At 46.0% G+C, this 12,030-nt stretch overlaps 1 pseudogene; it reads left to right on the forward strand.

The window, feature by feature from the left end:
• Window positions 1-1,471: 1,471 nt before the first annotated feature.
• LOC140525412 (sodium/potassium-transporting ATPase subunit alpha-1 pseudogene) lies at window positions 1,472-2,270 on the forward strand (annotated as a pseudogene).
• Window positions 2,271-12,030: the final 9,760 nt, after the last annotated feature.

The raw sequence follows: 12,030 nt of genomic DNA on the forward strand, positions 1-12,030 counted from the left end.
GGGGATCTAACTGTAATGGGATGGATTGCTACACTTGCCTCTGGGCTAGAAGGTGGCCAGACTTCCATTTCAGCAGAACTTGAACATTTCATCCATCTTATCACTGGTCTTGCTGTATTCCTGGGAGTTACCTTTTTTATCCTTTATCTGATCTTGAATACACTTGGCTGGAAGCGGTTAGTTTCCTCATTGGCATCATTGTCACCAATGTGCCAGAGGGCTTGTTGGCCACAGTCACAGTATGTCTGACCCTGAGTGCCAAAAGAATGGCCTGCAAGAAGTGCCTGGTAAAGAACTTGGAATCTGTGGAAACATTGGGCTCCATGTCCACCATCTATTCTGATAAAACTGGAACCCTGACTCAGAATCGGATGACCGTAGCTCACATGTGGTTTGATAATCAAATCCATGAAGGTGATACTACAGAAAACCAGAGTGGTGTCTCTTTTGATAAGACTTCAGCTACTTGGCTTTCTCTGTCCAGAACTTCAGGATTGTGAAACCATGCCGTGTTTCAGGTTAATCAGGAAAACCTACCTATTCTGAAGCAGACAGTTGCTGGGGATGCTTCTGAATCAGCCCTCTTAAAATGCATTGAAGTATGTTGTGGTTCTGTCAAAGAAATGAGAGAGAGATATGCCAAAATTGTAGAGATACCCTTCAACTCCTCCAACAAGTACCAGCTGTCTATCCCTAAGAACCCAAACACATCTGAACCCTGACCTCTGTTGGTGATGAAGGATGCTCCTGAGAGAATCCTGGACTGCTGCAGCTCCATTCTGATCCACGGCAAAGAATAGCAGCTGGATGAAGAACTGAAAGACAACTTTCAGAATGCCTACCTGGAGCTGGGAGGTCTTGGAGAAAGAGTGTTAGGCTTTTGTTACCTCTACCTACCTGATGAACAGTTTCATGAAGGATTCCAGTTTGATACTGATGAAGTGAACTTCCCTGTGGATAACTTCTGCTTTGTTGGGCTGATCTCCATGATCGATCCTCCCCAGGCTGCTGTCCCCAATGCTGTGGGCAAATGCAGAAGTGCTGGCATTGAGGTGATCATTGTCACTGGAGACCATCCAATCACAGCTAAAGCTATTGTAAAAGGTGTAGGCTTCATCTCAGAAGGCAATGAGACTGTGGAAGACATTGCTGCCCATCTCAACATTCCTGTGAGTCAAGTGAATGCCAGAGATGCCAAGGCCTGTGTTGTGCATGGCAGCAATCCGAAGGACATGACTTCTGAACAACTGGATGACATCCTGAAGCACCACACTAAGACTGTCTTTGCCAGAACTTCTCCCCAGCAGAAGCTCATTATTGTGGAAGGTTGCCAGAGACAGGGTGATTACTGTAGCTGTGACTGGGGATGGTGTGAAGATTCTCCTACCCTTAAAAAAGCAAACATTAGGTTTACTATGGGTATTTCCAGCTCTGATGTGTCCAAGCATGCCACTGATATGATCCTCCTTGATGATAACTTTACTTCTATTGTAACTGGAGTTGAAGAAGGTTGACTGATCTTTGATAATCTGAAAAAATCCATTGCATATACACTGACCAGTAACATTCCCAAAATCACCCCTTTCCTCATCTTTATCATTGCAAATATTCCTCTGCTCTTGGGGACTGTCACCATTCTCTGCATCGACTTGGGCAATGACATGGTACCAGCTATTTCCCTGACTTATGAACAAGCTGAGAGTGACATCATGAAGAGACAACCAAGAAATCCTAAAACCGACAAACTGGTGAATGAGTGATTGATTAGCATGGCCTATGGACAGACCAGGATGATCCAAGCTCTTGGAGGCTTCTTTACATATTTTGTGATTCTGGAAGGAATGGTTTCCTACCCTCAGGCCTGTTAGGGATTCGAGTGGACTGGGATGACCAATGGACAAATGATGTGGAGGACAGCAGTAGACCTACAAACAGAGAATCGTCGAGTTCACTTGCCAGTCTTTTTTGTCAGTATTGTGGTGGTGCAGTGGGCTGACTTGATCATTTGTAAGGACAGAAGGAATTCAGTCTTCCAGCAGGGAATGAAGAACAAGATCTTAATATTTGGCCTCTTTGAAGAAACTGTCCTTGCTGCCTTCCTTTCCTATTGTCCTAGAATGGGTGTTGCCCTAAGGATGTATCCTCTCAAACCACCTTGGTGGTTCTGTGCCTTCCCATACTTTCTCCATATCTTTGTGTACAATGAAGTCAGAAAGCTTATGGTCAGAAGGAGCCCTGGTGGCTGGGTAGAGAAAGAAACCTACTACTAGTCCCTCTATACTGATGTCATGGGCCATTCCACATATTCTGCGTCCATCACCACCTCTTTGTGTAATTCAGTCTTGGAATTAAGAATTTTACCCTGTAGGAAAGAACTAAAGCATGTGGGGAAAGCAAGCATGTCCTAGAATGAAACATATAAATATGAGGAGAGAGGAGATGCAGCTGCCTGTATACAACCATCTACGGGAAGGTTTTTATGTGCCTTTTTGTTTTTGTAAAAAAGGAAAAACCGGGAAGACTGAAAGAATATATTTTTTATCTGGATTTTTACAATAAAGATGGATGATAACTGAAAAAGAAAAAAAAGAGGTCATGGTCTCCCCAGCTCCTCCAGGCTCTCCCTTCAAGCATCCTACCTTCACATGTCTCTTATTGTCCTGACCTTTTCAAGATTACTTTGTCCTGCCTCACATGTATATATGCTTGTGTATATATAAAATGTCTACATGTATATATACATATTTGTGTATTACATATATGTGTATATGTACATATATGTGTGTATACACATTTTGTACAGTGAGAAAAGCCCGGACCTAAAGTCAGAGGATCTGGGTTCCAGATCCTGTTTCTGACATTTATTACTTGTGTGACCTTGGGTGAGTCATAAGACATCCTTGGGCTTCCTCGGGCTCTTAGGCATGATGTCTTCCGAGGTCTTGCCCAGATCTGGGCCTGAGCCTTCTCTCATCACATGTTCATGGGTATTGATGCAGAGAAGGAAAGGAATATGTGTTTACATACATGGAGGGCCTGCTATCACAGGTTCTTAGATCTGCCTTTCTAAAAGAAAAGCAATTTTTGAGGGGTCAGCAATCTACTTTAATCAAGCACATATATCATTCACTTAGTTCAGGGGAAAAGTCAGCACCCTCAACTTCAGAGAAAATACAGAGAAATCAGAATCAACAGACATGCTTCCACTTGTCTGTCCATAAGCAATACATACCTCACAGATCAACAGACAGATACAACTGTCTAACCATTACATGCATACATAGTTACCAGAGAGGGAAGCACCAACAGCTGGGTTTTCAAAGGGCAACTTAGCGGCTGCCCAGAATCTCATCTGGCACACAAAGGTTCTTCCAAACACTAAGCCCCAAAGTAAAGCCTCATCTCAGAGTCTTTATACACTTTTTGGAGCCAGATGACATCATATCCCTTGGGAACCAGTGCCTCGTTAGAAAATTAACAAAAGATGTGGGCCTTCCCATTAAGAAGCAAAATTATATTAACAATTAGCAAAAAATGAATTATCAATACTGTGCTTTACAATTTTTATCTCATTCAATCCTCATAACCACGCTGGGAGGTAGAGGCTGTTATCATCCCCATTTTACAGAAGAGGAAACTGAGGTCAGTAGAGGTTTAGTGACTTGCCCAGGGTCACAAGCTAGTCAATATCTGAGGTTGGATTTGAACTCAGGTCTTCCTGATGCCAGACCCAGCTCTAGAGAGAGCACTCCTCCAACAGACACTTCACCTAGAGCCAGAAGGAACCTGAGAAGTCATCAGATTTCTCATTTTACAAAGGAGGAAACTGAAGCCCTCCCACCCTTTGTAACTTTGCCATTATTATACAAATGCTGGGTTCATTATACAAATGTTGGGGTTTGAGCCCAGGTTCTCCAACTCCATATTCTAGGAACTTTCCACTCCAGGACAAAGGAAGCTGTCTTTGTTCGGGGTAAACAGTAGGTGCTTAATAGATGCTTGCTAAACTTGATGAAGACTGTTGAATTGAGTTGCACCGGTGGAGCTGAAATAATAGGAGAGTCTGAGGACCAAGAATGACAGTGGACAGAGAAGACTCCTGAAAATAGGTCCATGGAGGAGGAAGAGGAGGGGGAGGGCAGAAGGAGCCGGGTCTCCCAGACCCTGGAGGCAGAGGCACAAACTCTTTCTGTCTTATTGAAAAATGTTCTCCTAGAATCCTGAGCAGAGGAGCTGGAAGAACAGCCTGGGGGCTCCAAAGGAGGGTCCTGGGGAAAGGAAACAGAGAATGCCCAACAAGAGTAGACTTGCCCCAGAGGAAAGAAGGCACACAGTCAGTATCAGGCAGGGAAGGTGACTAGGAGAAACACCAGGGAGAACACTGGAGATGGGGGAGTGCTTGAAGTGGGGGATTCACCCCATTCTGATTGGCTAAGGAAGTGGGTGTGGAAGAGGCCGATTGAGGTCTGGGGTCAAGCACACTCCTACCCAGAGGAGCAGCTGGTAGTTTAGGGGTGGGTGGGGCTCCTCCTGTGCTTGAGGCTTTCTGATCCCAGTACTTAGCAGGATCTGGCACACAGTAGGCACCTAGTAAATGCTGATTGATTGATTATCTGGGATTGACACAGGAGGACTGTAGTAAGAGGTTGGGTTGGGCGTCCCCCTCTGTGGGGTGATTGGGTGAATGTGCTTGGACCCCAATTCTAAAATCACATTTCTCCCTTGCCTCAAAACACTATCCCAGGCAGTTTCTCCCCAGCCCAAGGAAACAGCCTGCCCTAGCAACAACCATTATCTCCCTTCCTGCTACAGCAGCCAGTTGAACCTATAGAACTGATTAGTTTGAAATAGCTGTGTACTGACTGAACTGGCTGTGCACTGGGTCATAACAACATTTACTACTCACTGACCAATCACATGTATCCTAGACGTATACTCCCTTACATTTATCTTGTCTAACAAGACATCGATGAGAGCAGCCTGGTATTTCTGAGCCAGCCCCTCAGTTGACTTAGTGATGTTTCAGGCCTAAAACCACACCTCCAGGTAGCACCTCCCCCCTCAGGCTATGAACTCCAATGAACTCCGGATAAAATACCTGTGCAGTAGACACCAAAAGTGCATGTTCCTTTAAGAACTGACCACTCTTTAACCACTCTCTAATCCCACCCCAAAACACCTAATCAGCATATTTGGCATATATTTCACTATAGAATATCCTATATAAACTTCACCTGTACCCCCCCCAAGATTGCAGGTTCCCTAAGAACTCTTGCCCACTGAAAAGCATAATAAATCTTTACCTTGACCTCAACAATGCTTGAGTCCGTGAATTCCTTCCAGTCGACCTGCCCCTGGTACCCCAGTCTTTGTGGGGATCTCACCACCCCTTCCAGACCTCATCACTCCCATATTCTGTAATTCTGGGAAGATAGGGGAGTGCATAAAAGGGGTGGGACAGAGGGAGAGACTGAGAGAGGTTCCAGGTTACAAAGTACAGCAGCAACTCCCAAGGGGGCCCTCCCCAGGGCCAGTAGGGGCTTAGACAAAGGGGCCACAGCAGGGTCAGTCAGAGCAAGCCAGGCCTCTACCTGTCTCAGATAAGAAATCCAAATGAACTCTACTGCAGCAGGGCCTTTACCTACAGGTGGCTGTCCAGGAAATGCCCTGATGACTCTGGGGCCCCCACGTGGTGACCAGGGTCTCTGGGAACCCAGGGGACTGCAAGGGAGCATGCATTGCCTACCTGTCTTTGGGTGGGATACTCCCCAAGGCATGATGTTGGAGTGCTCAGAGTGTTGGGGCTTTCCCTAAAAAGTTCTTGTTCCTTTAAGTGTACAGTTTCCTGTCAGGGGGAGTTCTTTTCCCCAGGGGCCTGACTCCAGCAAGGCTGTGGGGAATAGCAGTCTGTGATTAATCCAGTGTCTTAGAAGAAGAGCACTGTTTAAACTTCTTCCAGCACCTTTACCTCCATGATCTCATTTCAACCTCATACTAGCCCTGTAAGAAAGACACAGCAAGTACTATCCTCATTTTACAGATGAGGAAATGGAAGCCTTGGGGACACAGCCTGGCTTTGGAAAGTGAAGGATCTTTACTGTGGCATTGGTTTGGAATTGGGTAAGGTTTTTCCCTTATCCAAAAGGATGGAAGAGGAAACCTGGCTGTACACTTGAAATATTGAATAATCCAAGTGGCCGATGGGAAGTCTGCTAAGGTCTTGGCCGAGAGCTCCCAAAGCCCATGCTGGCCAGGGGGAGGGGGCGGGGGAAGGCAGAGGATTGGGAAGAGCATAGACCATGGAGGGGCCTGCCTTCCTAACTCTTACCAAATGGAACTTCTGCTGGTGCTTATGAAAACCAACTTGGGGAAAATTTTGTCCTGAATGTTTTCCTTTTTGTTTTTGTGTACTTTACCTAAATGGGATTTATTTTTGTGTGACTCTCACCATACAACAACATTTACTTCCTTTTCTCATTCCAGCTTTCTCTTGGATCAGTGAGTCTGAAATCCACAGCATGAGAAATTTCAAAATATTCTTCTCTGGGTTTTTTGTTGGTTTTTTTTTCAAGTAGAGAATAGGATATCTCTGGAAGAGAGATTTAAGGGGTTTAGGAGAAGCTGGAGTTTTGAATATTTCCATATTAAGATTATAGCTCTAGAACTGAAAAGGAACTCAGAGGCCTTCTATTCCAGCCTCATTTTACATTTGAGGAAACTGAGGCCCAGTGAGATTAAGTGACTTACCCAGAGTCACACAGTAAGCACTAGACTTGGAATCTGTATCTGGGTTATCTATGCTGATAACATTTAATATCATTTTTGGACTTTTAATAAGGGCCAAAGCCTGAAATAATCAATCAAACTGCTTTGTTTTGCTCTAAAAAATGCCCTTTCCTGTGTCAGAAACTTCAAAGACCTATTAACGTCAGGATGTCTACAACCAGAATGGTGGAATTTTTCTTGATATGCAGAGACAGGAAAACAGACATCCTAGGATCTTAATTTCTGACTGACTCTATCTTGTTAACTGTCTTGTCTCACTGAATTTACAAGTTATACAACTAAGAAAATTCCTTTCTCATGGTAAAGTATATTTAAGCCAGGCTGTTCTTCTATCCTGCAGTCAAAGGTTTTCCTTCTGGCTCCATAGCCATGTAATCATTAGCTTTAGGAGAATAAACAATATGCATTCAGCGTGTTTGCCTTTTTTTAACCAAACTTTCAGGTCAATAATACCAACGGTATGCATTCAGCTAAATAACCAGGATGAACAAACAGCTCTCTGCAGTGAGAAAGGTTTCTGGCCTGGGGTGGTGATTCTGGAGCCTCCATCATCAGGCTCCCAGGACCTCCCCATGTTGATGAGGAATTTTTACATTTCAGAATCATTCTTCAACAAAAGGAAAACTGAATTCAGTGACTTTTACTGTAGCACTGTTGAGGTCTGGGGCGCTTGGGACCCCAAAATACCGACACACAGGGTCCTGCTGAATGAATTCAACTCAAGCCTTCTTTCAGCTAAAGTAAAACAAGGTTTATTAAAGGTTGATCATATTGGATTGACTCTTAAGGAGCCTAACCCTTTGTGCCACTTGTATGGACAAGCCAGCCTGATAGAATCTCATCTAGACAGAGTCAGAGCTGGATTGAATCTGGCACTTATATACAGAAAGACCATGAGAAAGATCTAGAGGTGGTCTAGTAGTCTGGGAGGAGGGTCTAAGGATGATCTGGATGGGACTGGGGTAACTAGTGATGTAATTGAGGGTGGGAAACAGTTGGAGGCAATTAGAAGCTATCAGACTATGGAGGGCTTTTGGTGGGAAACAGGTGGGACCATCCTGAGGTAACAGACAATGGAGGGTCAGGCTAAGTTAAGGGTAACAGACTTTAGTATGAAAGGCCAGATTAAGTGGACAGATTGAAGGGGAGTTCAAGGAGCTTCCCAGAGTCTGCCCATCAGTACCACCATGTGATATGCTGTCACTCTTGTGGTTTTAGTTTGTTGCAGGAATGGTATGTTTTGCTCATTTGTTTCAGGGATCATTTCACTAAGCAAATTTATTTTGGAAAGAACTTCACAAAACAGAAACCTTTATGTCCCTGTGTCTTTATGTGGAAGAAATCCTGCTGTACATCACACCCTCCATTGTTCTGCTGTCCAAAAGCACATTTCCACCAGCTGTATTCAACAGTACAATGCATTTTTTTTTATATGCTTGCAGCCCAAACAATAAAAACTTATTTTTTGGAAGAAAAAAAATAATGCAATGAGCATGAACAGGGGCTTTTTGATGCTGCCTCCAGCTACAAACTTTCAGGAGAAATGAGATTCCCTAGGAAAGGTTTTGCCATGGTCCTTGGCCTTCTCCTTTGGGGGCTGGCTATGCCCCTAAGCTGTCACCAAGTGACTTCCTCAGAGGGCTCCCCAGCTTGGACCCTGCTCTACAAGAAGGTGACCCAGGGCATTGAGAGGTGAAGGGACTTACCCAGGGTCACATAGAAGCAGACCTTGAACTTGGGACCTCCTGACTCCAAGGCCCCTCTATATACTCTCTCTTCTATTTCTCCCAGGCTCCTTTTAGAAAATGCTTTGTCCAAAGTCCTTGCTGCTGATTGTTTTTCCTCAAATATTTCCTGCTGAGGCATCAGCTCCTGCCAGGGCTGGAACCTAGCAGGAAGCTAGAGTCTGATTGGGTCGTCCAAGTTAGAAAAGTGAGTCCAGGCCCAGAAAGGGATTATGTGCCTTAGTCCAGTTGAGGGTGCTGAGGCTCCCCCTCGGTTGGTGAAGTTTGGGGCCCCAAGGTGAGGGCAATCTGCACTGGTGAGGGAGGGCCATGCCGAGGAGATCAGAGACCCTTCCAAAGCCTAGAGTCCTCATTGTAGCCTCTGCTTTCCTTATATCCCAGTGAAAAACCCAAATTGTCACCCTTTGGGGCAGCCTGTGTCTATTGGGATAGGGTCAGAACAGAGGCTCTTTCAGTTTTTTGTGTCCTAGACCCCTAGGACAGTCTGGGAACAGTTTCTTTCTCAAAAATCATGGTTTAAAGAGAGAAGAGGCTAAACTTCAGTTGGAGACAAGTGAGAATAAAGATGCCATCCCTCCAAATTCATAGACCCCCTTAAATAGATCCCCCTGCCCCTTGGGGGTGGGATCCATGGGCCCCAGGCCAAGAATTCCTGGGTCCAATCACCATCTGCAGCTGGAGAGCCTCCCCAAGATGGCATCCCCAACAGAGGCTCTCTGGATTCTGCTGGAGGACCCAAGGATGGGGAGCCACCCCACCATTTTGGGGCACCCTCTCTGTTAAGAAGCTTTGCCTCACAGTCAGCTTCAGGTGGTCTCACTGCAACATGGTTGCCATTCTGTGCAACCCATTGCATGTCCCTAAGATAGGTCATGCCCGCCACCAGCCCTCTCCTTTCCCAGGTGAGATGAAACTTTAGAAGTGATCGCTAATGTCGCCCTCTAGTGTCTGACCATGGGCAAAACAGCTCCCTCATTAGAAGTTTCCTTCTGGCCTCAGGGGAAGACGATCTAATTCAGGAGTGGGGAACTTACAGCTTCGAGGCCACATATGGCCCTCTACCTCCTCAAGTTTGGATTCAGTCAAAGGGCCACCCTTGAGGACCTAGAAGGCCACATATAGCCTCGAGATCGCAGGTTCCCCACTCCTGGAAGGTGCAGGCAGGACCTCAGTTGGCTCAGAGGGATCAGCAGTTGCCAGAGGTAGGCAGGGTATGCTTGTGCAAAGGGGTGCTTAGGCCCAGTTTGTATCTGCCTGCACCCACTCAGGACAATGATCTAGTGTAGAAGAGTAGTAGTTTGGTAGTTACAGTAACTGGGTTCCAATCCTGGCCCCTGCACAGCCTGGAGCAAGCCCAACTTCTCTGGGCCTCAGTTTTCTCACTGCTTCGCAGAAGGGGATTTAAGGAGCTTGCCATGAGAAGTGGTGAGAAGTGGTGGAGAGTGGTCACCAGAGGTCTTCAAGCAGAGGCAGGACAACCAGCCGTCTGTCAGGCATGCTAGAGGGGAGATTCTTTTCATGTCCCACTTGGGTAAGTGGCCACTGAGAGCCCTTCCTAGTCTCTGCTTCTGTGATGACCAGTAGGGTCTCTTCCAGCTCTCAAGGTATGACCATATGGTCCTATGAGAATACACTCAGTCAATCAGTCAAATGCATGCATCTGTTAAGTGTCTACAGGGTACGTGATCCTTCTGTCAGGGAGATAGTGGAGGGAGGGGGGATTGGAGCCTCAGTTACTTCACTTGGTAGACTACCAGTGTAGAAGTCCCTAACACAAGCATCCCTGACTCTTTAGTGGAGCAAGGACATGAGACAGCCCATGGCCCCATCTACCTTTGTAACCACTACCGCTGGCCTTGGAGGAGCCTGTGGTTTTGCCCAAAAGGATTGCTCTTATAACAGAACAAGAGCTGGGTTCCCTGCCCTTGAGCAGTGCATGTTACTTTGTTCTGATCAGAAAATTATTTTGGCTTTTCAAATTCTCCCCTTTTCTCCCTTGGCTGACTCTCTTCTCTCTCCATGCCTTCCTCTCCTGGGAAATGCCTTTCTCTTCTACCCTAACTGGCTGCCCAGTGCTCCTGACCCAGATCACCAAATCTCTGCCCCTGGAATCACAGATTTCCTAATAAACACTCTGCTTTCTGCATGCCCTCTTGTCTCTGACACACAGTCATGGGCCCCTTGCTGGGTGAGGCCACCAAAGCTCTCGAGTCTCCCTCAGCAGACCCCAGAGCAGTGGCTTCAAAGATATTTCAGGGCCCATCCTTGCGGCTGGCATGGCTTCTCTTGGTACCTGCATCACCTTCCCCAGTACCATGCTTGCTTTTGGAGGGTCTTCTTTACTGGCTTGCCCCTTTCTTTTCCAAAGGATCAAGTAAGGCTGCTAGCTCATCACCCAGAGCTAAACAAAGTTAAAAGACCCACAGCTGAGGAGTGGAGCTCAGAATTCACTACAAGAGGGAATTTCCAGGTGAGGGACTTCCCTCTGCCAGTGCGGGTGATATCTGGAGCTTAGTGGTCCTTGAGAGTGGCCAGAGAACTATCTGCCCAGGGTCCCACCAGGCCAAACATTGGGATGGGAAGTTTGGACTTCCCTTCATTTCTCTGCAACTTTGAGTTAATGTTAACCTCACCTCACCAAAACCTGTCCCACCAGATGTGAACATTTCCTAGAGCCTTAACTACTCCTTAGATTAGAAGGCAGAAGAAGAATCTCCATTTTTTCCTGACTCCTTGGTGAAGGGTAAATAATTCTCCTCAAACAACCCATTGTGAATTCTCTAAATGTAGCTTAATCTGTAACCTGCTTCAGTTTACTACTAGAGATTGTTGAATGGGGTTTGTTTCCTCAAGAAGTGTATGAGATCATGATTGCTTAACTAGATTTGTTCCACTTTTGTGACATTGAAGGAAGCAAGGGATTATGGCCCTATCTTCTCTGTAATGGTCTGTGAAATGCCTGTGAAACCTGGACAGTCTACCAGTGTCATACCAAGAAACTGTATCACTTCCATTTGAATTAAATACCAGACATTGAGGTCCTTTCTTGACCTAAACTGCCAAGCATCTAAACTCTACTGCACAGAGCACAACTCCAGCTATATAAGGACACTCTCAAGGTCTCTCTGAAGAACTGGGGATTGATTGAGAGACATGAGAGACACGGGCACTGGACTGCTCAAAATGGCATGGCCACCTCAGAAAGGATGCTGTGCTCTAGGAGCAAAAAAGAATTGAAACAACTCCAAAGAAATGGGAGATGCACAGCTTTGGAGAATCCACCCCACATGTTCACATGATCCACTTGTGCCTGGCCTATGGCAGAGCCTTCCCAGCTTGTGTTGGGCTGATTGTCCACAGGCAGTCACACTGGACTTTGACCCCAACACAGAGATGTAATCTGGGTCCTCTTCGAGAATGAAGGCTGACCCCCAACATCCATGGTCCAGAGAACCAAGAGTCTACAAGATCATAACATGGGGACAATGGTTCTCTGTCA

Source organism: Notamacropus eugenii, chromosome 2 (genome assembly GCF_028372415.1).
Source record: "Notamacropus eugenii isolate mMacEug1 chromosome 2, mMacEug1.pri_v2, whole genome shotgun sequence".
NCBI classification, from domain to species: Eukaryota; Metazoa; Chordata; class Mammalia; order Diprotodontia; family Macropodidae; genus Notamacropus; species Notamacropus eugenii.